Source organism: Physcomitrium patens, chromosome 13 (genome assembly GCF_059467195.1).
Source record: "Physcomitrium patens ecotype Gransden chromosome 13, ASM5946719v1, whole genome shotgun sequence".
NCBI classification, from domain to species: domain Eukaryota; kingdom Viridiplantae; phylum Streptophyta; class Bryopsida; order Funariales; family Funariaceae; genus Physcomitrium; species Physcomitrium patens.
In genome coordinates, this window is record NC_143422.1 from 3,636,006 (window position 1) to 3,661,906 (window position 25,901).

General features: G+C 24.5%; 3 non-coding genes across 3 annotated transcripts; 2 read left to right on the top strand and 1 right to left on the bottom strand.

Moving 5' to 3' along the window:
- Window positions 1-15,953: 15,953 nt before the first annotated feature.
- TRNAT-GGU (transfer RNA threonine (anticodon GGU)) lies at window positions 15,954-16,025 on the bottom strand. Its single transcript has one exon. It is a non-coding gene; the product is annotated as a tRNA-Thr (tRNA).
- A 426-nt stretch (window positions 16,026-16,451) lies between these two features.
- TRNAY-GUA (transfer RNA tyrosine (anticodon GUA)) lies at window positions 16,452-16,533 on the top strand. Its single transcript has one exon. It is a non-coding gene; the product is annotated as a tRNA-Tyr (tRNA).
- A 106-nt stretch (window positions 16,534-16,639) lies between these two features.
- Window positions 16,640-16,713, top strand: TRNAD-GUC (transfer RNA aspartic acid (anticodon GUC)). Its single transcript has one exon. It is a non-coding gene; the product is annotated as a tRNA-Asp (tRNA).
- The last annotated feature ends 9,188 nt before the right edge of the window (window positions 16,714-25,901 follow it).

The window sequence follows — 25,901 nt, forward strand, 5'->3', positions numbered from 1 at the left end:
CCAATTGAATCAAGCTAAGATCTATACAAAAATAGATCTAAGAGGAGCATATAATCTAGTACGGATCAAAGAAGGAGATGAATGGAAGACTGCGTTTCGAACCAGGTATGGACATTTCGAATATAATGTCATGCCCTTTGGACTCACAAATGCACCAGCTGCTTTTCAACATCTCATGAATGATGTATTTCGTGAATTCTTAGACAATTTTGTCGTCTGCTATCTAGACGATATCCTGATCTATTCCAAGAACGTCAAAGAACATGAAATACATGTTCGTCAAGTATTACAAAAACTTAGAGATGCAAGATTGTACGCCAAGATGGAAAAGTGTGTATTTCACACTACTCAAGTTGACTTTTTAGGATACATCATTTCAAATGATGGTCTCATGATGGATTCTAAGAAAGTCCAAACAATCGTGGATTGGAAGATTCCAAGGACAGTAAGAGATGTTCAATGTTTCTTGGGATTTGCCAATTACTATCGGATCTTCATCAAAGATTTCTCACGAGTTGCAGCTCCACTTACACGCTTGACTAGTAAAGATAAATTTCAATGGAATCAAGAAGCGGAAGCAGCATTTGAAGCCTTGAAGACATCGTTTGTCTTTGCACCAATCTTATATCGTGTTGACTTTTCCAAGGCATTTTTTATAGAAACAGATGCATTAGATTTTGCCTTGGGTGCAGTTTTATCACAAATGGGAACAGATGACAAACTTCATTCGATAGCTTTTCATTCAAGAAAATTCTCAGCAGCCGAGATCAATTATGAGATCCATGATAAAGAACTTCTTGCGATCGTGGATTCCTTTCAAGAATGGCGTCATTATCTAGAAGGCGCTTCTAGTCCAGTCACTGTATATACAAATCACAAGAACCTCGAGTATTTCATGTCAACACGCGTATTGAATCGTCGTCAAGCTTGTTGGAGTATGTCTTTGTCAAGATTCGAGTTCATTATCACTTATCGGCCAGGAAAACAACAAGGTTTGTTCGATGCCCTATCTAGACGTTTTTATTTTGCACCAAAAGAAGGAGATGCAGCTTTTGAGCAACAAAGAACGGCCCTCTTGAAACCAGAGCAATTTCATCTCCGAGCAATGAAATCAACATTGACTATTGATTCAACTTTTCTCAAGCAAATCCAGTCCAGTATGTCCTCAAACCCTCTTGTTCATGATATCGAGAATAATTCTTTCAAGTCTCATGGTCCTTCTAAGTTCGAGTTCAAGAATAAACTATTATATTTTGAAGGACGCCTATATGTTCCAGAAGGAGAAGCACGTTTACGTGTTCTTCAAGCACGTCATGACTTTCCAGCAGCAGGGCACTTTGGATATAATAAGACTTTGGAACTCATATCAAGAGATTTTTGGTGGCCACAAATGTGGAAGCCAGTCAAAGTCTTTGTACAATCTTGTGATATTTGTTCAAGATCAAAAATTCCTCGTCATCGACCTTACGGACTTCTTCAGCCATTACCTATACCAGAACAACCATGGTCTTCTGTTTCTATGGATTTCATCACAGATCTTCCAAGCTCAAGATCTTATGATTCTATATTTGTGATAGTAGATCGTTTCACCAAGATGGCACATTTTGTGCCATGTACAAAATCTATCACAGGTGAAGAAACAGCTAAGCTTTTCATTGATAATATCTATCGCTATCATGGATTACCTAAAGATATCATATCGGATAGGGGAACTCAATTTGTGTTAAGATTCTGGAGGACCCTTTTCAAGATTTTAAAAGTGGACATAAAACTATCTTCGGCTTTCCATCCTCAAACTGATGGACAAACAGAGCGCGTAAACCAAGTCTTGGAGTAATATTTAAGGTGTACTATCAACTATCAACAAGATGATTGCACAACCCTTCTGCCATTGGCAGAGTTTGCTTATAATAATACGGTACATTCTTCCACGCAACAAACACCTTTCTTTGCCAATTATGGCTATCATCCGTGACTTGATACTTTTGACTTTTCAAAAGTTGATAATCCTGCAGCAGAAGATATGGCAAATCGGTTGTCAGAGTTACATGCAATAATGAAGACGCAATTGAAGGAAGCTCAAGAACGACAAAAGATAAACGCAGATCTATATCATAAGGAGCAACCACAGCTCAACGTGGGTGATAAGGTATGGCTACTTTGTCGCAATATCAAGACTACTCGACCTTGTGACAAGTTGGACTATCGTAGGCTTGGCCCCTTTTCTGTTTCTGAACAGATCAACACAGTTGCATATCGGTTACATCTACCGGAGTCAATGAAGATCCATCTTGTATTCCACGTGTCTCTTCTTGAACCATATAAGATAGTGGATATACAAGGAAGAAGACAAATGCCACCGCCTCCTACAGAAGTAGATAATAATAAAGAATTTGAGGTGGAAGAGATATTAGACTCGAGGCGGCACCGAAATAAGCTGGAATATCTTGTTCATTGGCGCGGATATGATATTAGTGAACGCACATGGGAGCCATCCAGGAATCTAACAAATGCATCAACTAAAGTCAAAGTTTTTCATCAACGACATCCATCAAAACCAAGATGAAAATCTCTCTTATAAAAGAGACAAGATTGAGGCAAGATAACATTCAATTTTCTATCCTTGTTTGTAACTTCTTTGCATTTGTGACGCTAATTAGATGGAGAGGCAACAACCAGCGGATTCAACTCAAGAACCTTCGTTTGCTGACCTACCGGACGAGACATTACGATTGTCACAACCTTCAAGACGACGCAATCGAGATGAAGATCTTCAAGAATGACATGTTCTTCCTCGAATAGATGGTGAGATACAACGCGTTTGGTATCACGATTTGGGAAGGGACTCCCGATGTTTGGTGATTTTGCTAGAGGTAGGAACAACTCCTGATGGTGTTCCAAATATTCTATTCGAAGGAAGTTACGAAGGCCTCAACAATGATCAAATAATTGGGTGGTCTTTCCGCCCTGGTATGGGACACTACCGATGGTTGAGAGGCCCTATCAATCATCTTCGAAGAGAACAGAGATCAGAGTATGTGGCGAATACAATTCGTCGCATCATAGATTTCCTCAACATATGATGACCGCTCCTCGTGGAACTCGTCTCTAGAAGGGGGGGTAATGTCACGGCCATAATCATGTAAGCTAATAATTACATATAGAAATAGGTAGAAGTAAGTAAAAGTAGATAAAAGTAAGTTAATTCTATAATATTTAATATAGAAGCTTCCTAGAAATTTTCTAGACGCTGCTTTGACTTCATAGGTGTCTTTAATTGACTATTTGGATTAGAAACGTGGTCAACAAGTTGGCCATGTGCCACACATGTTGTTAGCTTGAAGATCAAGGTAACTATGTGGCCCACACGTAGAAAAACTTGCCTTGTAAGTCAAGGCATGTGTCCTACAAAGTCAACACATATTGGAGGTCCTATAGAACGTCGCCATGTAGCCTCTAGTTAGATAGTATATATAGAGACAAGAGTGAAGGCTTCTTCACTCTTGTCAACTCTTTTCTTGCTCCTAGTCTAGGTTCAAGAGTCTTTAGTTTCTTGTCTTGTGGCAATAGCCATTCCAGTTTCCTTTTAATATACATACTTGTTCATATTTTGACTTATTATATCGAGATAGCCTTTTTGTGTATATTTTCCCTCATCGAGTCTTTGTCCTTGACAATGATTTATGTTGGAAATACATGAGATTTCTACTCTTAGAGTATTGACAAGTTCATAAAATTCTTCAATAGTTACAAATCTATTCCCACTTTTATTAAAAGTAGCATCCATAATCTTTTCTTCCATAGACAACTCAAATAAATTCAAAAAGTTAAAATAGAGGAGGATAATCAACACCCTGTAATAAAAATTTTTACAAATGAGGTAATGTACCATCTTTAAAAAAAAAGATCAATATTAAAAAATAAGATTTTTGTTTAAAGATGGATAGTCTACAAGCTTCAAAATACAATAATAGAAGTGAAGTAATCCACTCATTTCTAAAAAAAGATAGAAACAATAGGTTAGCAGTCTTATCAAAATTTCAAGGAATTAAATCTCAAGAAAAGAAAATCATTAATACATTCATGTATCATTGAAAGGAACTAAAAAGTCAGTCAAAGATGATATAATATTGAACTAGAATAGCTATTGCCAAAAACAAGAAGATTAGAAAGACTTGGAACAAGATTAAAGATTAGAAACACATTGATAAGAATAAAAAAGGCTTCACTCTTGTCTCCATACTAGAAGCTACATGCCAATATTCTATAGGATCTCCAACATGTATTGACTTTGTTAGCCATATTTTTTAACTTGCAAGGCAAGTTATCTATATCTGTGCAATATAATTAGCTTCTTCTACAAGCTATTACATAGAATTAACTTATTCCACAAGCTACAAATATATGGTTAACTTGTTGGCCAAGTTTCCAACCTACAAACACATTTAATTTCAAAACCGCATCTATGAAGCTTCTAAGAAGCTATTCTAGAAGTTTTTATGGAATTAATCTATATTTATCTACTTCTACCTAATCATATAAATAACTATTAGAGTAAATGTATATGTTCATGATAGTATGCTACATGCTCAATACCTTAGGTATGAATTTTGGACAAAAGCCATAGTGAATATGGTATATATAAGAAATAGATGCCTTACAAGTGCACTCACATCAGTGACTTCAAAAAAAGTATAGGTGGGAAAAAAATTTATGTTTTATACATAAAGACTTTTGGATGCATTATTTATCTAAAAGTGTTAGGTTGTATGAGGTCCAAACTTGATACAAAAGATACAAAATGTATATTTGTTGGATATTGTGAAGGTATCAAGGCATATAGGCTAATGTATTTGGATACCAAGAAGATTATTTAAAGTTGTGATGTTGAATTTTTGGAGCATAAGAGTGCTTGTGAGGACTTAAAAATATATCTAAGTAAGAATAGTGGTGTATTTATAAATACATCTTTAAATTTAATAAAGAAAAAAGAATAAGATGATGACAATGAAGATAGTGGAGGTGTGAATGAAAGTAAAGTGATAAAGAAAAAAAAGAAAGCCTTTATAATTCTTAAGTCTAATAATAAAAATGTTGAAGATGATGATGATGAGGAGTACTAATATTTTAGTAAAAAAAGACAAGCTTTAAAGGGAGAGAAGCTTAAAAGAAAATATGGAGTGCAACAAGATGAATCTTCTTCAAATAAAAAGAAATATCCTTTGAAAGAAAAAAGATAATGTGGTAAATAATGAAAAAACCACATTTTTTTTCAAGTAAGTGAAGAACATGCCAATATTGAATTTCTTGATATTTTATTGAATTTGTATGATGCAATAAGGTCCAAAAATGCTATGAAGTAAGAAAAGGTAATAAAAAAAGAATACAAATCACTCATAGACAATGGAATATAGGAATTGATTGAACTTCCAGTAAATCAATCTTCAATTGGTTGTAAGTAGGTATTTAGAATAAAAAAAGCTACAAGAGGCAAAGTTATGAAATATAAAGTAAGATTAATTTCCAAAGGCTATTAGCAAGTTATTAGTATTTATTTCAATGAGATATTTGCTCTAGTGGCTAAATTCACCACTATTAAAACTATTGTGGCAATTGGGGCATGAATGGACTTTGAGATGCATCAAATAGATATGAAGATGGCTTTCTTAAATAAAAAATTAGAAGACATTATCTACTAGATCAACCTTAAGGATTATTGAAGAAAGCAAATAACACCTTGTTTCTAAGTTGAAGAAATCTTTTTATTGACTAAAAAAATTACTTAGGGTATGATACTCATGTATTGACATATTCTTTGTGAATGAAGGATTTTTAAGGAATAAGGCTAATTATTTTTTGTAAGTGATGCAATCAAATGAATTCATATTGATTATCATCATCTATATTAATGATTTAGTCATATTGAAAAATTACCATAAAGAAGATGGATTGATTGAAGGCAAAGTTAGAAAAAAAAATATGAAATGAATGGCTTAGAAGAGCTTTATTATTATTTAGGAGTGGAATCTGTAAAATATCATGATAATAAAAGTATTATAATAAATTAAAATAAGTATTTTGAAGAGATATTGAAACGATTTAATATAAAAGAGTACAAGCCTATTGGAACACTTTTGGAGAGTAATTTGAAGTTGATAAAGCTCAAAGATGAAGAATTTGCTGAAGTTAAATGTAAAATGAAGGAATTTCCATACAAAGTAGCAATAAGCTCATTTATATATGCAATAGTTGGCACAAAGATGGATCTTGCATATGTAATGAGTATTGTTAGTCAACATATATCAAAGGTTATTATGATGTAAATTCGGCTGGAGATATAAATAATAGAAAGTCAACAATGAGATATGTATTCTTTGTATGAGTGGGAGCAATCCCATGGAATTGTAAGAAACAATCATCAATTGCAAAGTTGTGAGGATAAATTTCTTCTTCTACCTAAATTATAAGATAGCCTCAATTAAGAGTTGTTTGTAATTAATGGTATGAAGTAGAAGTAGTAAAAATAAGAAAAAAAGAAAAAAAATATAAAATAAGTAAATAAATATAATCAAATAATTATATACTACAAAACTAGTCTCAATCTATTTAAGAGATTTTTATTCAATAAAAGTAAAAATAAAAAAATAAAAAATATATTTTAAAATATGTAATTCTTTTATCTTTTCAATGACATAAAAAATATGTAAATCATATTTTTGTAAGTAAGTTATGATAGATTAAAAATAGAAGGTAAATAATAGAAAAATTAAGTGAATAATTATTACATCAAGCATAACTTGTTTTAAAAGATCAACAATTCAAGCCACACTAGGGCTCAGAAGTAATATATATAGATTGTTAAGAGAGGCCACAATGTCTTAGTCTTATCTTTCTATCTATATCTAAGGTGCTACAACTCATATGAAACTTATGCACTTTCTTTTTTATAAGGATCAGACTAGCTATTGGTCCTCCTATTTTCTATTAGTAAAATTCTTTTTTTTTTTTTATATTTTTGACTTTATTATGGTATTTAAAAATATCCAATTAGCCTAAAAATCTTTTATTAGCCTTCAAATCTTGCTTCATTTCTTTATAATGGCTTCTAAGGTGGTAAAACTTAATTTTATCAAGGTCTTAAAATCTTCTATAAAAATTTCTAAAAATTTCTAAATAAATTCTAAATAAATTCTAAAAAATTACATAATATTTTTTTTAATAATAAAATATATTTAAGACTATAATTTATTATTTTGATGATTTTTTATAGTAATAAAATCAATTGACATCTACTAAAAAAATCCTATTTTCTATATAATTAATTAAAAAATATGAAATTCTTTTTATACTTCTTTTAACTACTAATTAATCATTGATAGGATTTTTATAAGTAATAATTATAGATAAGAAGCCAATAAAGTCATTGGTCTCAATAATTAATATTTAATACTTAAAAATAAATAAAAATATAAAATTAATTAAGATAATTACTTCTAAGACTTATTAAGATTCTATTTTTATGACTTTTCTTTAAAGAAGTCTTTTATATCCATGAATACTTCTAATTTCTAATAAATAATTAAATAGTAAAAAAAATCTTTAATCTCAATATTTTTATAATAAAATGACTTAAAAATATAGTTTTCATCAATCCTCTAATTAAGATGAATTGGTGAGACTTACAAAGATCAACAATGGAGATAGAATATATGGCAGTAAGTCATGGTGCAATGGAGGCAATTTGGCTAAGAAAAATTTTAAAAGACATTGGACTTGTGTAATTGGAAGCAACTCTAATAAAGTATAAGAATCAAGGATATCTTATTTTTATAAAGAATTCAAAGCATCACTCAAGAATCAAGTACATTGACATTCAACATCACTACATAAAAAAATATTGAAATAGAAGTGATTAATATGAAGTATTATACAATAAAAGAAATGCATATTTATTTGCTAATAAAAGTACTAATAAAAAGTAGGCACCAAAAGTCAACCAAGGCATTAGATTTAAAAGCCTTCGATTAATAAAAAAAAGTATGAATATTAAAGTAAAAATAAGATACTATTATCTTAGATAAGTTATTAATACTATTATCTTTTACTATCTTCTAAGATAGCTTCTTAAAAGCTTGATGGATGCTACTTTGACTTTATATGTATTTGTAGTTGACTAATAAGTTGAAAACTTGATCAACAAGTTAACCACATACTACACATATTGGTAGCTTGTAAAATAAGCTAACTATGTGGTACACATATAGAAAACTTGTGTTGCAAGTTAAAATACATGTCTCATAAAGTCAACACGTTTTAGAGATCCTATAGAATATTTCCATAAAGCTCTTAGTTAGATAGTATATATAGAGGCAAGAATGAAGTCTTCTTTGCTCTTATCAATGCTTTTGTAGTTTTTAGACTTATTTCAAGACTCTCATTTTCTTGTCTTTAGAAATAGCCATTCTAGTTTAATACTATATCATCTTAGGATGATTTTTTAGTCCTTTTGAGTAACACAAGAGTATATTAAGGATTTCTTTTTTTGATAATTTGATAAGAATATTAACTTATTATTCTTGTCTTGTTTTAGAAGTGAGTGAATTATCCCACTTTTATTGTTATGTTTTAAAGGTTGCAGACTATCCACCTTTAAATAAATATTTTAGTTTTTTTAACACTAATTTTTTTCTTTAAAGAGAGTGAATTATCTTTCTTTATGAAAATTTTTATATTATATTAAAGGTTGCAGATTATTTTCATATAATTTTTTTTTTTTAATTTATTTGAGTTATCTATAAAAAAAAGATAATAGATGCTACTTTTAATAAAAGTAAAAATAAATTTTTAACTATTACAAATCTTTACAAGCTTGTTAACATTCTAAGAATAAAAAATTTATGTATTTGGTTATGAGTCTTGCTTCTACAAACACATAAGAAGCAAGGATTAGTATGCCTAAGAAGTTTGATGGAAGAAGATCAAAATTTCAAGGATTTTTGTAATAAGTTAAGCTCTATTTAAGATTGCATCTTTTTCAATATCTTAATGGATATACTTAAGTTGGATTGATAGACATAGTTCTATTGAAAAATACTATCTTTTGATTTTTACCTTTGATGGAAAAAAATTTACAATTGCTCTATAATTTTAATTTATTCTTAAAAGTATTTATAGCTATATTTAAAAAAAATGATTGAAAAAAGGTAGCAAAGACCAATTTTATATTATTTCGATAGATATCACATTTAGTAACCATATATGCTACTAAATTCCAAAATCTTACTTGCAACATGGATTGAACTGACAAAGCCTTTATCAATCAATTTCGATACAGATTCAAAGATGATATCAAAGATTTATTATTGAAAATACTAAGAGCATATTCATTAAAGCAATTTATTTTTTAAGCCATTGTATGTAATAATTGATTCTTTAAAAGATGTCAAGAATAAAGATTTGATTTGAAAAATAAAAGTCAAGTTATAGCAATACCTTCTAAGATTTTAAAAGCTTACTTGTCTAGTTCAAAGTCTATGCAAATTGACACAATATATTTTAAAATTCTTACTAATAATAAAAAAAAATTATTGTAATTAAAAAGATTTATGCCTATATTATGGAAAATCCAAGCACATTGCTCAACATTGTTCAAAACAGTAACATAATCACAAAATGAAGAGCATGGTTGCCAAAGATGTCAATATGTTAAAATACAAATTTCTCCAGCTATAATAGGGACCATATAGTTAGAATCTTATAGAACTCCTAGTAAAAGTTTTATTCTCTTATCATATCTCTCACCTTATTTCACAATAGAAGTTTATTTAGGACCAAAAAATCACAAAGACTTAGTCTTACTAGATTCAAGAGCCTTAATTTATTTTTTTAGATAAGACTTTGTTAAAAAACAAGAGATATCATTAATTACGAAAACTAAATTTGTATATATAGAAGTTATAGATGGTTGTTTGTTGCCTTCTAGAGATATTATCCAAGACGCTATTCTTTTAAATGTAGTAATTAAAGATTATAATAGTATAGTAATATTTAATATAAAAAGATATTATAATTTGATTATTTTAATATTATTTTGATTAAAAAAATACTGTCGTCAAATTGATTAGATTTTTTGTAATCTTAATATTTTTATAGTTTAATCCAAAATTCCATTAGTCAAGTAAAAATATATAATTTTAATACATCCAAATCTTTATTGGTAGGTATGAATCATTAAATTGACTCATTACTTGTTTTAGGATAAAAAGATGTATTTAGAGTACTTAAAACCACAATATATGGCAAATAATATAGAAATCCTAAGAAAAATAAAAAATTAGAATGTTAGTTGTAAAATTGGAATCTTAGTAAGTCTTGGAGGTAATTATCTTAGTTTATTTAGTATTTTTTACTTATTATTGAATATTAAGGATTATTTATTAAAGTCAATATTTATATTGGCTTCCTATATATATATATTATTTATAAAAAAATATAAATATTAGTTAATAGTTAGAAGAAGCATGAAAAAGAACCTCATATCTTTTTAGCTATTTATATAAAAAGTAGAATTATAGTAAATTTAAATTAATTTTATTACTATAAAAAATCATTAAGATATCAAATTATAATCTTAAACTAATACTAGTATTATAAAACTATTATAAGAATTTTTATAATTTATTTATAATTTATATAGAATTTTTTAGAAAGTTTTAGAGTAATTTCTAAGACTTTGGTAAAAATAAATTTCACTACTTTGGGAGCTATTATAAAGAAATGGAGCAAGATTTGAAGGCCACACGAAGTCCTTAGGCTAATAAGGTGTTTTTAAACACCATGGTGGAGTCGAAAATGCAAAAATATCTGTTTTACTAGTAGAAAATAGGAGGACCAGCAGCTAATATAGTTCTTGTAAGAAGGGAGGTGCCCAAGTCCCATATGGGTTGTAGCACCTTGAAGGTAGTTAGGAGGATAAGAGTAAAGCCTTATGGCCTCTCTTAGACATCCATATACACTACTTGTGAGCTTTGGTGAGGCTTGAACTCTTGATCTCTTAAGCAAGTTATCCTTGAGATAAAAATTATTTATTTAATTATTTATTTATTTACTTATTATTTTTAAACCTTCATAAATTATTCATAGTAATTTTGATTTATATGTTTCTTATACCACTAAAAAGATAAAATAATTATATTTCTAAAAATACATTTTTTTTTTTTTTTATCTTTTATTTTTCGTTAAATAAAAATTTAATGAACAAACTATGACTAATTTTATAGTATACAATTGCTTGATTGTACTTATTTCACTTGTTTTTTTGTGTTGTACTTCTTTTGTTCTTATTTTTGCTACTTCTACTTTACACCATCAATTATAAGAAACTATTAATTGAGGCCATCTTGTAATTTGGATTGAGGATTGAATTTTACACTCATAGTAGGTATGGAAGCTTTTATGCATGCAAAAAAAGAAGGAATATCTTTACTCTATAAAGACAAACTGGAATAGAGCAAAGAAAAAAAAGAATGTTTTGAAGTATTGATGATAATATTTATTTTTACTTCAATTTTATATTGCGTCAATTTTTTAAGACATTTTTTATAAAAAAAAATGCATTGGACTTTGCTATAGGTGTCATTTTGTCACAAATTGAAAAAGATGATAAATTCCATTATATAACTTTTTATTCCAAGAAATTTTAAGCAGCCAAGATTAACTATGTGATTAATGATAAAAAGCTCCTTACAATTGTGAATTCATTATAAGAATGACATCATTATATAGAAGACACCTTGAGTCTAGTTGCTATGTATATTCATCACAAGAACCTCAAATATTTCATATTGACATGTATTTTGAATCGTCACTAAGCCTATTGAAGCATACCTTTATTAAGATTTGATTTTAAGATTACTTATCGACTCAAAAAATAATAAGGTTTGTTAGACGCCCTTTTTAAACATTATTATCTTACATCAAAAGAAAGAGATTCATCTTTTAATCAACTAAGAATAATTTTCTTGAAGATGGAGCATTTTCAAGTAGGAGCAATAAAATCAACATTGACTATTGATTCAACATTTTTTAAGGAAGTTTAATTTAGTATATCCTTTGATTTGCTTACTCATGATATTAAAAATAATTCTTTTAAGTCTCATGATATTTTTAAGTTTGAATTTAAGAATAAGCTACTTTATTTCAAAGAGTGATTATATATTCTAAAAGAAAAAATAGAATTACTTGTTTTACAAGCTTGTGATGATTTTTTAGTAAGTAGATATTTTGGATACAATAAGAATTTGGAGCTAATATCTAGAGGTTTATATTTTCTAAAAATATAGAAAGAAATTAAAGACTTTATACAATCTTGTAATATTTTTTTTAAATCTAAAACTCTTCTACATCAATCTTATGGACTTCTTTAGCCATTACTTATTTTGGAACAATCACAATCTTTTATTTCTATGGATTTTATCATAGATCTTTTAGTCTTAGGTTTGTATGATTCTATATTCATGATAGTTGATTGTTTTATCAAGATAGTATATTTTGTACCATATACAAAATCTATTATACGTAAAGAAATAACTAAATTTTATTTTGGCAACATCTATTGCTATCAAAGATTACTCAAAGTTATTATATCAAATAAAGAGACTCAATTTATATTAAGATTTTATAAAATACTTTTTAAGATTCTAAAAATAGATATAAAGCTCTCTTTGGATTTTTATCATCAAATTGATAGATAAGTAGAATAAATGAATCAAGTTTTAAAGCTGGTTCTTGAAGTATACCATCAACTATCATTAAAATGATTGAATAATTTTAGTATCATTAGTAGAGTTTGCACACAATAATTTGATATATTTTCTATTCAAAAAATAAATTTTTTACCACTTATGATTATTATCTATGACTTAAAATTTTTAACTTTTAAAAAGTTTATAATTTTGTATCAAAAGATTTGGAAAATTATTTATTAAAGTTATATGCAACAATAAAGGTACAATTAAAAGAAGCTTAAGAATAATAAAAGATCAATGCAAATGCATATTGCAAAAAAAAATCACTATTTAATATGGATAGCAAAATATGATTACTTTGTTGTAATATCAAGACTACTCATTCTTATGACAAGTTGGACTATTATAGGTTTAGACCTTTTCCTATTTATGAATAAATCAATCTTATTGCTTATCAATTATATCTATTAGAGTCTTTGAAGATTCATCATATATTCTACATGTCTCTTCTTGAGTTATATAAGATAGTGAATATCTCGAAAAGAAGACAAATGACATCTCTTCCTATAGAAATAGATAATATTCAAGAGTTTGAGGTGGAAGAACTCATTGATTCAAAGTAGCGCTTAAATAGGTTGGAATATCTTATTTATTGATATAGATATGATATTAATCAATATATATGGGAGCAAACAAAGAATCTTATAAATATAATAAAGAGAGTTGAAATTTTTTATTAATGACATCAATCAAAATTAAGATGAAGAATAACAAGATCCATAAAAGTTGATGACTGCTCTTTATCAAATTCATCCTTAGAAAGAGAGATAATATCATAGACATATATATTTATTTTAATATTTACCTATATGATTAAATAGAAGTAAATAAAATATATTTATTTCATAAAATCTTTTATAAAAGCTTTGTAAAAGCTTCATAGATGCTACTTTGACTTTACATATATTTATAGTTGATTGATAAGTTATAAACTTAGTCAACAAGTCAAATACATGCCACATGTGTTGATATCTTGTGGAAAATTTAAAAACTTATCTTATAAGTTAAGATACTTGTCATGCAAATTTAATACGTTTTGAAGGTCTCATACAATATTGTCACATAGCTCTTAGTTAGATAGTATATATAAAGGTGTGAGTTGTCAAATCGATTCACTAGTTGTTTTAGGACAAAAAGATGTATTTAGAGTGCCAAAATTATAATATATAATAAGTAATATATAAATTTTTAGATAAATAAATAATTAAAATATTAGTTATAAAAATAGAGTCTTAATAAGTCTTGAAAGTAATTTTCTTAGTTAATTTAGTATCTTTACTTGTTATTGAATATTAAAGATCATTTATTAAGATTAATATCTATATTGGCTTTCTATTTACAAGCATCATGTAAAAAAAATATAAATGTTAGTGAGTAGTTAGAAGAAGCATGAAAAAGAACTTCACGTCTTTTTAATTATTGATATAAAAAATAGGACTTATAGTTGATTTACATTAATTTCATTACTATAAAAAATCACTAAGATAGAAAAATAAAGTATTAAATTAATATTAATATAATAAAATATTATAGTTTTAAAAAAATTATTTATAAATTATTTAGAATATTTTAGGAATTTTTAGAGCAATTTTTAAGACTTTGGTAAAAATAAGTTTGATCACTTGGAAAGCCATTATGAAGAAATGGAATAAGATTTGAAGGCCATACAAGGTTTTTAGGCTAATTGGATATTTTTGAATACCATGATGAAGTCAAAAGTGAAAAAATATTGGTTCTACTAATAAAAAATAAAAGACCAATAATTAGTGTATTTTTTATAGGAAGGAAGGTGCACAAGTCTTATATAGATTGTAGCACCTTGAATGTAGTTAGGAGGATAAAACTAAGTCCTCTTGGCCTCTCTTAAATACCTTTATATACTAAATATGAGCCTTGGTGAGGCTCAAATCCTTAATCTATAAATAAATTATCTTTGAAATAAATTATTTTTATTTAATTTTTTATTTATTTAATTTCTATTTTTAAACTTTTATAATTTATTCTAATAACTCAATTTTACGTGTTGTTTATATCATTAGAAAGATAAAAAAATTAAATTTCTAAAAATATTTTTTTATTTTCATTTTTTATTTTTTACTAGATAAAAACTTAGTGAATAGACTATAACAAAGTTTTGAATTGTGTAATTACTTGATTTCATTTATTTCATTTGTTTTGTATTTATTCTTCTTTTGTTCTTGCTATTTGCTTCCTTCACTTTACACCACCAATTACAAGCAACTCTTAATTGAGGCCATCTTATAATTTAGGTCCAAGAGTAAAATTTAGCTTCATAAGAGGTATGAATGAAGCCTTCTTTATTCTTATCAATGCCTTTCTAATCCTTAGTCTTATTTCAAGACTTCTTAGTCTTCTTGTCTTTAGCAAAAGCCATTCTAATTTATTCCTATATCATCTTTGAGTTATTTTTTAGTTCTTTTGAATGATACAAGAGTGTATTGAAGATTTCTTTCTTTGAGATTTATGTCCTTGATAATTATATGTGCAAAGTTATCTAATTTTAAAAGAATTAAAATTTATGTAAAAAAATTAAATTTTAAATTTATAAATTTTTAAAAATTATAATTTTAAACTTTTAGAATATAAGAATTGATATGAATACATGAAAATGTATCTAAGTAGAAATAATAGTAAAAAAGAACACACATCTTTTAATTCTTTTAGTATTGATGAAAAAATATTAAACACACAATATCTATATATATATATATATATATATATATATATGATTAAAAATACATTGTTGTACAGAAGAAAAATTCATTAATTCTTAAACCATTGAAGTCATAATAAAAGAACCATAATACATAGAAGATATGCATAAAGTAGACAATTTATATAAAATAAAAATCATCAAGTTTACTAAAAAAAAATTATATATTTAAATAAATAAGTTTTTTTAATATTTTCAAATAAAAACTACTTATAGTTTTTTTTTATAGATAAAAAAATGAATACAAACTCTTTTTTATCAATTTATGATGAATACATTAAATATATTATATCAATTAATTATATTATATCAAATTTCATCCTAATTTTTTTTTATTTAATTATTTACTTAATAAAAGTTTAACCTACTTAAATTCGTTTTTTTTTTATTTTCATTTTTTTTTAGTAATATATAGCCCTTTATCGGATTTGAACCGATGACTTACGCCTTACCATGGCGTTACTCTACCACTGAGTTAAAAGGGCTAACTTTAAATTAATTAAAAAATACATATAAACTAAGTTTGTGATAAAAAGGATAGAATTGTCAACTCAAGTTTTATTAATTAAAACTAAATTGTAATTTCTATAAATTTAAATTTTTTTCTAAAATATTTTTATCATTTTTTTATAATTAAAAAAATTAAGCATACTATTAACTATTGACAGTAAATAAGGAATTAAGTAACATAAAGATGAGGATTAAGCCCCCATCGTCTAGTGGCCTAGGACACCTCTCTTTCAAGGAGGCGACGGGGATTCGAATTCCCCTGGGGGTATTAGGTATTATGAAAAGACTTTTTTTTGTAATACTTAATATTATTAAAAAGAAAATTTTATATAGAATAATTAAAAAAAAAAAAAGATAAAAAAAAATATTAGTTTTAATTTTTTATCTTTTTTTTTTTTTTTGGGTCGATGCTCGAGTGGTTAATGGGGACGGACTGTAAATCCGCTGGCTTTGCCTACGCTGGTTCAAATCCAGCTCGGCCCAATTTTATAATTTTTTTTATTAAATAAATAGTAGTCTATTCAATAAATTGTTACTAATTTGACATAAAGCTTTTTGAATTGACATAATAAATATGTGTAAATTTATAGGGATTGTAGTTCAATTGGTTAGAGCACCGCCCTGTCAAGGCGGAAGTTGCGGGTTCGAGTCCCGTCAATCCCGATACATTAAATAAATTAATTTTTTTTTTTTTAATCTTTCAAAATGATTATTAATAATCATTTTGAAAGATTAAAAAAAAAAAAGTAATTTTTAATTATTTTTATTAATTATATTCATAAAATCTTCAATTTCATTTTGAAAAAGCCATTTATTTTTTAATAATACGTTTGTCATTTCATTTAATAAAACTTGATGCAAAATAAAAAACTGTAATAAATATTGATAAATTTCTAAAAGAGTATTATAAATCAAAGAATCATTAAGTAATAATTTATTTGTTTTCAACCATTTTTGTTGATTATTTAATAATTCAAAACGAGTTAAAATTTTTTGAGGATTTTCAATTAACCAACGTTGATATAAATATACAGGAGTAAATACTTGCGGGCGTTTTAATTGAACACCAATTCCTTCAATACGTTTAAAAGTTTCAATATTATTTTTTTCAATAAAAGGTAATTGATTCCACCAATTAATAGAAAAATTATTTATTGAATCTCGGCCATATCCACGGCGAAGAAAAAATTGTTTAATTTTTTGACTTGAACGAGATTTTTCTCGTTCTCTTCTTGCTCCATAAGTAACATATAATCTTCTCAGCATTTCTCCATCTATAAATAAATCTTGACGTGAAAAAATAAAATTATGATTTTGATATAATAATCCTGTAGGATCCCAAAGAAACCGTCCTCCAATAAATATAAGAGGTTTATTAGATAATTGCGATTCCATTCGATATTCCGTAAATAGTCGAGAAAATCCTAATATTACAAATTGTTCTTCTAATAAAATATCTTCTAATTGCGACTCTAATTCTTGTACATTTCTTCGTCTTATTCGTGATAAAATTCTTTCATATGGAAGTTGTTCTTTTATTTTATGCTGAATAATTTCAAAAGAATGAGAATTATCTGATGAGCCAGTAATATTTTTTTTATCTGCTTTTTTTAAATTCGATGTAATTTCAAATTCATTAGGGCGGTTTATCCAATTAAACAAATTAGTTCTAATAAAATTAAGACGAGATATTTTAGGAGCCCAAACTATATTACTAGTTAATTGATAAAGTCCTTTTTTAACCATGTGTAAAGGATTTTTTGTTTGAAACTGAAAATTGAAAAAGTTTTTTTTATTAATATTTTTCTCTTCAAATATTTCTAGCCATGAAAAATCTCTTAAAAGGCTTTCTAAAATCCCACAAGCTAAATAAAAATCATTTTCAGCATATTTATCAAGTGAAATTAAATTATCCGGTTTATTTTTTAATATAAACCAAGAATCACGGGCCGCTAATCCAGCTAAACAACCCAAAATATGAGGTAAAATTGTAAATTCTTTGATTGTTGATTCAAAAATAGAAGGTTCTAAATACCATTTAGATAAATAGTAAAAATTTTTTTTCCACAAATCGTTACCGAAATATAAAGGATTTTTAGAAGAATTTTTTATAAATAAATTCTGTACAATGGCTTTTCCAATTTTATAAAACAATATTCCGTAATTTTTTGTAAAATTTATTTTATTATTTATATATGTAGAACCTAAAGTTTGTCTATGAAAAGCTAATCTTATAGTTTTTTTTTGAATAGTTGATTGATTTTGATTAATACTAATTAATAAAATTTCATTAATAAGTCCTGCTAAATCTCGTGCATTATAGCCTATAGTTCTTGATCCAAATTCATTAAGAGACGATTTTTTCTTTTTTGAATAAAAATATTTGCTATATTTACTATATAATAAAATTGATATTTTTTTTTGTCGCTGTAAAATATTAAAAGTTCGAATATTTATTAATCGATCTAATCTATTTGGCGAAATTAAAGCAGGATCCACTTTTTTAGGAAGATGAGTTGAACCAATAATAATTATATTGTTAGTATTTTTTTTACTAAATCCTGTTTGAAAATATTTTAAAAAAATGCCAAGTAAAAAAGTTGGATCAGATTCAACATTTTGAGTTGAACGATTTACATTAAGTTCATGAATATTTGGCATCCATATTATACAAGGAGATAGTTTTTCCGCTAATTCTAAAATCAAATTTAATCTTCGTAAACTTTCCATTAAAATATTTATCCAACTTTCAGTTAGAATATCAGGTTTATTATATAAAAGTTTATTTATGGATATTTTTATTAACGGAATAAAAGAATTGGCTGCTAAATTTTTTACTAAATAAGAGCGTCCAGTTTCTTGTGATCCTATTAATAAAATTCCTTTTGAAGAAAAAAGTCTTAATTCAAGCGGAATAGGCTTTTTATAAAAAGTAGATTTTAAAGTATTAATTTGCCATAATGTATTTAACGAAGTTGCTTTTTGCCAAGAAGATAAAAAAACTAAATTTTCTGCTAAATAAAATTGATGAGACGGATAATTTATTAAATTTTTTTGATAGTCTTCAGTTAAGTTTTCTAAATAATTTTTAATTTTTTGTTGTTTAATAATTTGGTTGCCAAATTGAAAATTTGTAGAATTGGTATTATAAATAAAATTAGGTCTATAGCGATCAATACTTTTATCGGTTATTAGAGATTGAACTAACAATTTTCGTTCTCTACGAGAAAGATCTATTCCTTTATTTTTAATTAATAATTTGTTTATTTTTTTTTTTGTAAATAAATAAAATTTTATATTTTTTATATAATGCTTTGAATTTTTAAAAAAATGTATTAATAAATTTTCTGATTTAATAAATTTTATTGAATTATTATGAAGTAAATTATCTAAATATATTCCACGTGAAGAATCTACTAAATATTGAATTATTTTAAAATCCGCCCATAATTCCAAATAATCTGAACCTAGTAAAATAGAAAAATATTTTTGCAAAATAAAATAACTGAAAATAACTAAACTTATAGTTACTACATAGTGTCTATTCCATTTATTTACTAAATTTAAAGAAAACCATGGTAATTGATTCTCCTTACTTTTATGTTGTTTATTTATTTGTTTTAGCAAACGTGAATTCCAAATTCCAAAGGAATTACCAAAAAATTTATTTTTCAAATTAAAGAATAGATTTTCTACTAAATAATCTAAATTTTTTTTTCTATTTTGTAAAATTGTCGGTAAAATATAATAAAATTGATCTGAAATATTTAATGAAATTTCTAAATATAAATTTAAAAATAAATTTTGAAAATATTTCCACCATTTAAAAGTAAAAAACCATGGTATATATTTTTCAAATAAACTACTCAACTTTAGAGAAAAACTAGAATTTTTAAATATTTTAAATCTTTCCGTTTGTGGAATTAATTTAATAGAATTTTTTGAGAAAGATAAAATTCTTTTTTTATTTGTTTCAGAATTAAACTTTTTATTATTTGTATTTTTCTTTAAAATATTATTTATTAAAAATTTTTCAGAATTTGAATTTATAATAAATAATTTATTAATTTTATTAATTATTCTAGTATTTTCATTTTGAATTTTTATAAAAAATTCAGAAAGTAAATAATTTTCAGAAGAATCAATTGGATAAAAATCATTATTTTTTTTTAACGATTTTTGAAGAGATATATTTTTTTCCAAATATTTTTTTGTAGAAAAAATCGGATTAAAGCTAACAAATGAATTTGCTAATTTATTTAAATTAAAATTATGTATAAATAGTAAATTTTCATTATTAAATTGTTCTAATTTTTCAAATAAAAAAGTTTTATAAATTTTTAATTCAATATTCGAATTTTCGTTTAATATTTTAGAAAAAAAAGTTAACTCATTAGTAGATAAAGTTTTTTTTTTTTTTATAGAGAAAATTTTTATTAATTCTAGATATGATAAATTACTTTTTTTTTTTTTTAAATAAAAATTTAATTTTTTTTTATAATTTAAATCTGAATAGTATAAAAAACTTACTAATTTTGATGTGTCTGCTTTACAAAATTGAGAATTTAACAAAATTTTATCAGACATTTGTATTGAATTAAAATAACTTTTTTGATTTTGTAATATTAAAGAAAAAATATTATTATTAAAAGATTCTAGATAAATTTGATTATTATTAAAATAATTAATTAAAAATTTAGTAGTTAATATTTTATCAAAATAAAAATGTATTTTTAATTTATAGTAAATATTAAATTTTATTTGTTGTACTAAATTAGTTTCATTTAATTTTTTTTTTAAAAAATTATTTTGAATATTAAAAATTTTTGAATAATAAAGTAATAATTTTGAAATATTGTTAAAATTTTCATAAAAAATAACTAGAAAAGTTTTATAAAATATATAAGTATTTTTTTTATTTAATTTTTTAGACCATTTTATAATAGAATTTTTATTATCTATAAATTTTGTTTTATTAGATAAAACTATTAAATTTCTTTGTTTTTTAATAAAAAATTTAAATGTATTTTTATTTTTATTTTTTTTATCAATTAATTTATATTTATTATATTTCCAATAATTAAATATATTTTTTTTTATAATCTTATAAGAAAAGTAGCTTTTTCCTTTTTTTTTCCAATTAACTATTTTTTGATCAATTATATTTTTTGTTATATTTTTTAAATTTATTTTTTTGTCAGAAGAAAAAATTAAAAGTAAATGATTTAAAGATTCTGTTAAATTTTTATAATAATTATTATAAATATATTTATAAGAGATTCTATTTTTAATAAAAGAATTTGTAACAAAATTATAACTTTGAAATTTTTTTTTTAGATCATATTTTAAATAAATTTTAGTTTTTTTATAAATTATTTTATTAACTAATAATTTTTTTTTTAATTTAAAATTTTCATTAGTTTGATAATGAATATCATTATTAATTTTTTTACTAAAAAGTAAATTTTGCTTAATTATTAATAAATTTATTTGATCTAAAGAAATAATTAAATTTACAAAATATTTAATTTGAAATAATAGAAATTTATTATATTTTTCAATATTAAAATGATTATTAATCAAAGATTTTAATAAATAAAAATGATTTGTATATAATTTTAAATTTGTTGATAAATTTAAGTTGTTTATATCGTATTTTTTTTTATAAATAATTTTATAAAAATAATCTGAAAAAATAAAAGAATTTAATTTTTGATAAGTTTTTTTAATTTTACATAATCGAATTAATCTATGAATATCCGATTTTTTTCTATTTCTAAAAAATTTGTTTTTTTGCTGCTTAATTATTTCAAAATTTTTTCTATATTTTTTAGTCAGCGAAAAAGCCATATTTAATTCATCTATAAATAAACTATTTGAAAAAGAATTATTACTAAAATTTAAATTTTTTTTATTTTCAAAAAAATTTGGATTTGTAATATATTTTTCTTCTTCTCTAAATAAATTTTTTATCCAATATAATAAATATTTTTTAAAAAAAGGACTTAAAAAGAAATTTGATTTTATTTTATTATTTTCATTTTTAAAAAAAAAACATAAATCCCAAATTGTTGAATCAATATTTTGTTTAACATTTTTATTATTTAAATTTTTTTTATATAAAATCCATTTAAAAAAATTTTTATTTGATATAAAAAAATTAGTTTCCACTAAATTTAAAGTTTTTTTTATTTCAGTTTTTTTTTTATTTCCAAATTTAAAATTTTTATCAATTATTTTATAATTATTTATTGCTTTATTAGAATTTTTTACTTTATATAAAATATATTTTGTTATTTGATATGAAATTTCTGATAAATCACTATTTATTTTTAAATTTTTTTTTTTATTTTGTAAAAAATTTAATTTAAATAATTTTAGGTTTGATTTATTTTCATTAAAATTATCTAAATCATCTTCGTATTGAACTAAAGAATTTTTATATAATTGCCATATATAAAATTCAGCATAATTATTGAAAAAAAACCATCCTTTTTTTTTTATAAAAATATAGGATTTTACAATCAGTGAATCATTTTCACCCCAAAATTTAAAATTTTGACTTACATTTTTTTTTAATAAATATAATAATTCAACGCTATTTTTTTTTTGATAGGATTTTGAAAACGAAAAAAATAGTTGATTATTCTTTAATTTAATTGTTGAATTTAACTGATTTAAATTTAAAGGGTTTTCTATTTCAAAAAGTAATTTTTCACAAAAAGCAGAAAATATTTGAAAAATTAAACTATTTGTTAATATTTTGTTATCTGTACTTAAATTTAATTTTTTATTGTTTTTAATAGTTTTACAAAAAATAAAATTAAATTTAGTTTCCCAATTATAGTTTTGACAAAGTATATTATCAATATAAAACTCAAAAAAATGTTTTAAATCATCAGTAGTTTTTTCTTTTAATAGTATTGCCATCAACTTCATCTTCTTTGCTATAGTCTTATACTTAGTATTCATTGTAATTTTAGTTTCCAAGCTATAATTCTCAATTATCCTTGCTTTAATAGCTATCTTCAATATATCTTTATATAAGCCTCTTGAATAAATATCTACTATTACATTTCTAGATGCAGTGACTTTTTCTTACAAAGTCCCTAAAATTTCTAAAATATCATTTAAAAATCTTTCTTTTTTAACAACTTCATCACTCAAAATTACACTATTTTTTTATAATTTTCTTTCAATCTTCTTAAGTGATCTTCTATATGTAGAATTCAAATCTTTGATCTTTTAAAAACTTACAAATCTATCTTTTGTTAAATTCTAAATCCTATACTTTTTCTTTTTAGTATTGAGGCATGCAACAATAGATAATTTTTTTGTACTTGCAGCACTCCATATTCCATGTGTGAGGATTTATTAATCAAATTTAATTGGTAACTATTTTGAAACTTGAGTGCTATGTAACAGAAGAGTCATAAGTTGATTTAATAGGAATCTTGCTCATAAGACAAGACTTATCTTGATTTATTCCTTTATTTGAAAAAAGATTTTTAATCTTAAGTAACTTTGAAGCTTTCTTAGAAGCATTTGCATAGGTATTTAGAAAACATGACAAGGTTCAATGAGAAATAATAAAGATTCAATAATTATGTCAAAAATCATGCCATGTATTAATTTGATTTTTAGCAATTGGCTTATGACATCAAATAAAATGAATAAATTCTTATGAATCAATTCTATTAAGAACTAAGAGATGATAAAAAAAAGACCTATTATTATTATTATTATTATTTGATATTAAAAAATTTAATAAAGCTATTAACTAAGTTATAAAGTATGTTAATTGATTACTTCAACACCATTAAGATTGACGCTTGTAGACTTTGACAAAACAACACACTGAAAATTTGTGCTCTATTACTTCAACAAATATCTTAATTTCATACTTTGAAGTTGAGGATATGTAAAGTAATGTGGTACAATCCAAACTTCTTATAATAAAAAAAGAAGCATCAATTTAAATAAGGTCTATGCTCGTATTATAATAAAAAAAGCCACAAATATGAGAATTATCTAAAGAAAAAAAAATACAACCAAGACTAAAAGTGTGATCATTTAAGAAAATGAAGAAGCCTAGCTATAATAGGGACTATGTAGTTGAACATTTCAACACCTCAAATTCATTAAGGTTCTTCCTTTTCTATCAAACTTGCATATTTTTTACAAACATTTATTATTTGGCCTACAAAAACTTCAAACAAATGCCATATTAATTTAGGAGTATTTTCTTATTTTTTAGATGAGAATTTTTTTAAACCTTATAAAATTCTTCAAATATAAAAATCAAAACCTATAAATATAGGAATAAAAGATGGTCTACTATTAGCTTTAAAAATAGTATTTATAAAATCAAATTTCTAGAAATATCATTTAAAGACTATAGTAGTAAAATAATATTTAATATTATTAAAATCCTATATAATCCTATCATTATAGGACTTTTGTAGTTAAAAAGATATAATCTATATATAGATTAGAGATTTTATAAGATTAAATTTTTTATAGAACTTTTTTGAATAAAATTTATTAAGTAGTCATCAACAAGAAAGCTCTTAGAACAAGTTCTTTTATGAAGATGGCTAAGAAAGAAATATCATTTGTCATTTATATGATTCTAGCTCAAAAAGAAGAAAGCTTGCTAATAGCTACTTCAAAGTAATATAATTTTTTTTAAGGTGTCTTTGAAAAAAAGAATATTGATATATTACCAAAGTATCAACTATATGATTGTGCCATCAATCTTTAAGAAAGGATTCAACCACCATTTGGTCCAATCTATAGCCTCTTACAGAACTAGCTTTTGACATTGAAGGATTACATTGATAAAAATCTTATAAAAAAATTTCTTTGGAATTTCAAATCTCCAATAAATGCACCTATACTTTTTGTGAAGAAAAAAGATGGATCTTTGTAAATATATATATTGATTATTACAGCCTCAATAAAATAAAAATAAAAAATTTTAATCTATTATTGTTGATATTAAGACTTTTAGAGCAACTTTGTAAAGCCAAGATTTATACCAAAATAGATCTTGACTTGACTGAGTTGCTTGAGCTTTCTTTAAATCCATCAACATTCATAGGTGTCTTTTATGTAATTTACAATAAAGAGCTTTTTATAATTATAGATTCTTTCTAAGAATGGCATTATTTATTAGAAGGTATTAAATATCTTATGAATATATATACAAATCACAAAAATTTGAAGCATTTTATATTAGCTCAAGTTATAAATCACTACTAAGCTTTTTAAAATTTATCATTATTTTTTTATGATTTTTTGATTATATATTGATTAAAAAAGCAATAAATACTATCAAATATTTTATTAAAGAGATCATATTTTGGTCTAAAGATTAAAGAAGCAATATTTAATTAGTAATATACCACTTTCTTGAAGCCAAAATAATTTTGTCTTTGTGCTATTTCTATAGTTATATCTATAAATTTAAGTTTTCTTGAACAAATTCATCTAACATCAAGTAAAGATTCATTAGTTTGTAATATCAAGCAATTTCTTGATAACATAAATTCAAGATTGTGATCAATCTTTTACATTTTGAAGATTGTTTATATATTCCAAAAGAACTAATCCAACTTTTTGTTCTTCAATCTTGTCAAGATTTTCCAACTATAAGATATTTTAGATTTAATAAAATATTAGAGCTTATTTCTTGAAATTTCTAATATCTTCAAATGTAAAAGACTGTGAAGAATTTTGTTCTTTCAAGTGACATTTATTCAAGATCCAAGAATCTTTGACATTGTTTTTATGGACTACTATAGCTAGTGCCAATTTTGAAGCAAAAATGGTCTTCAATATTAATAGAT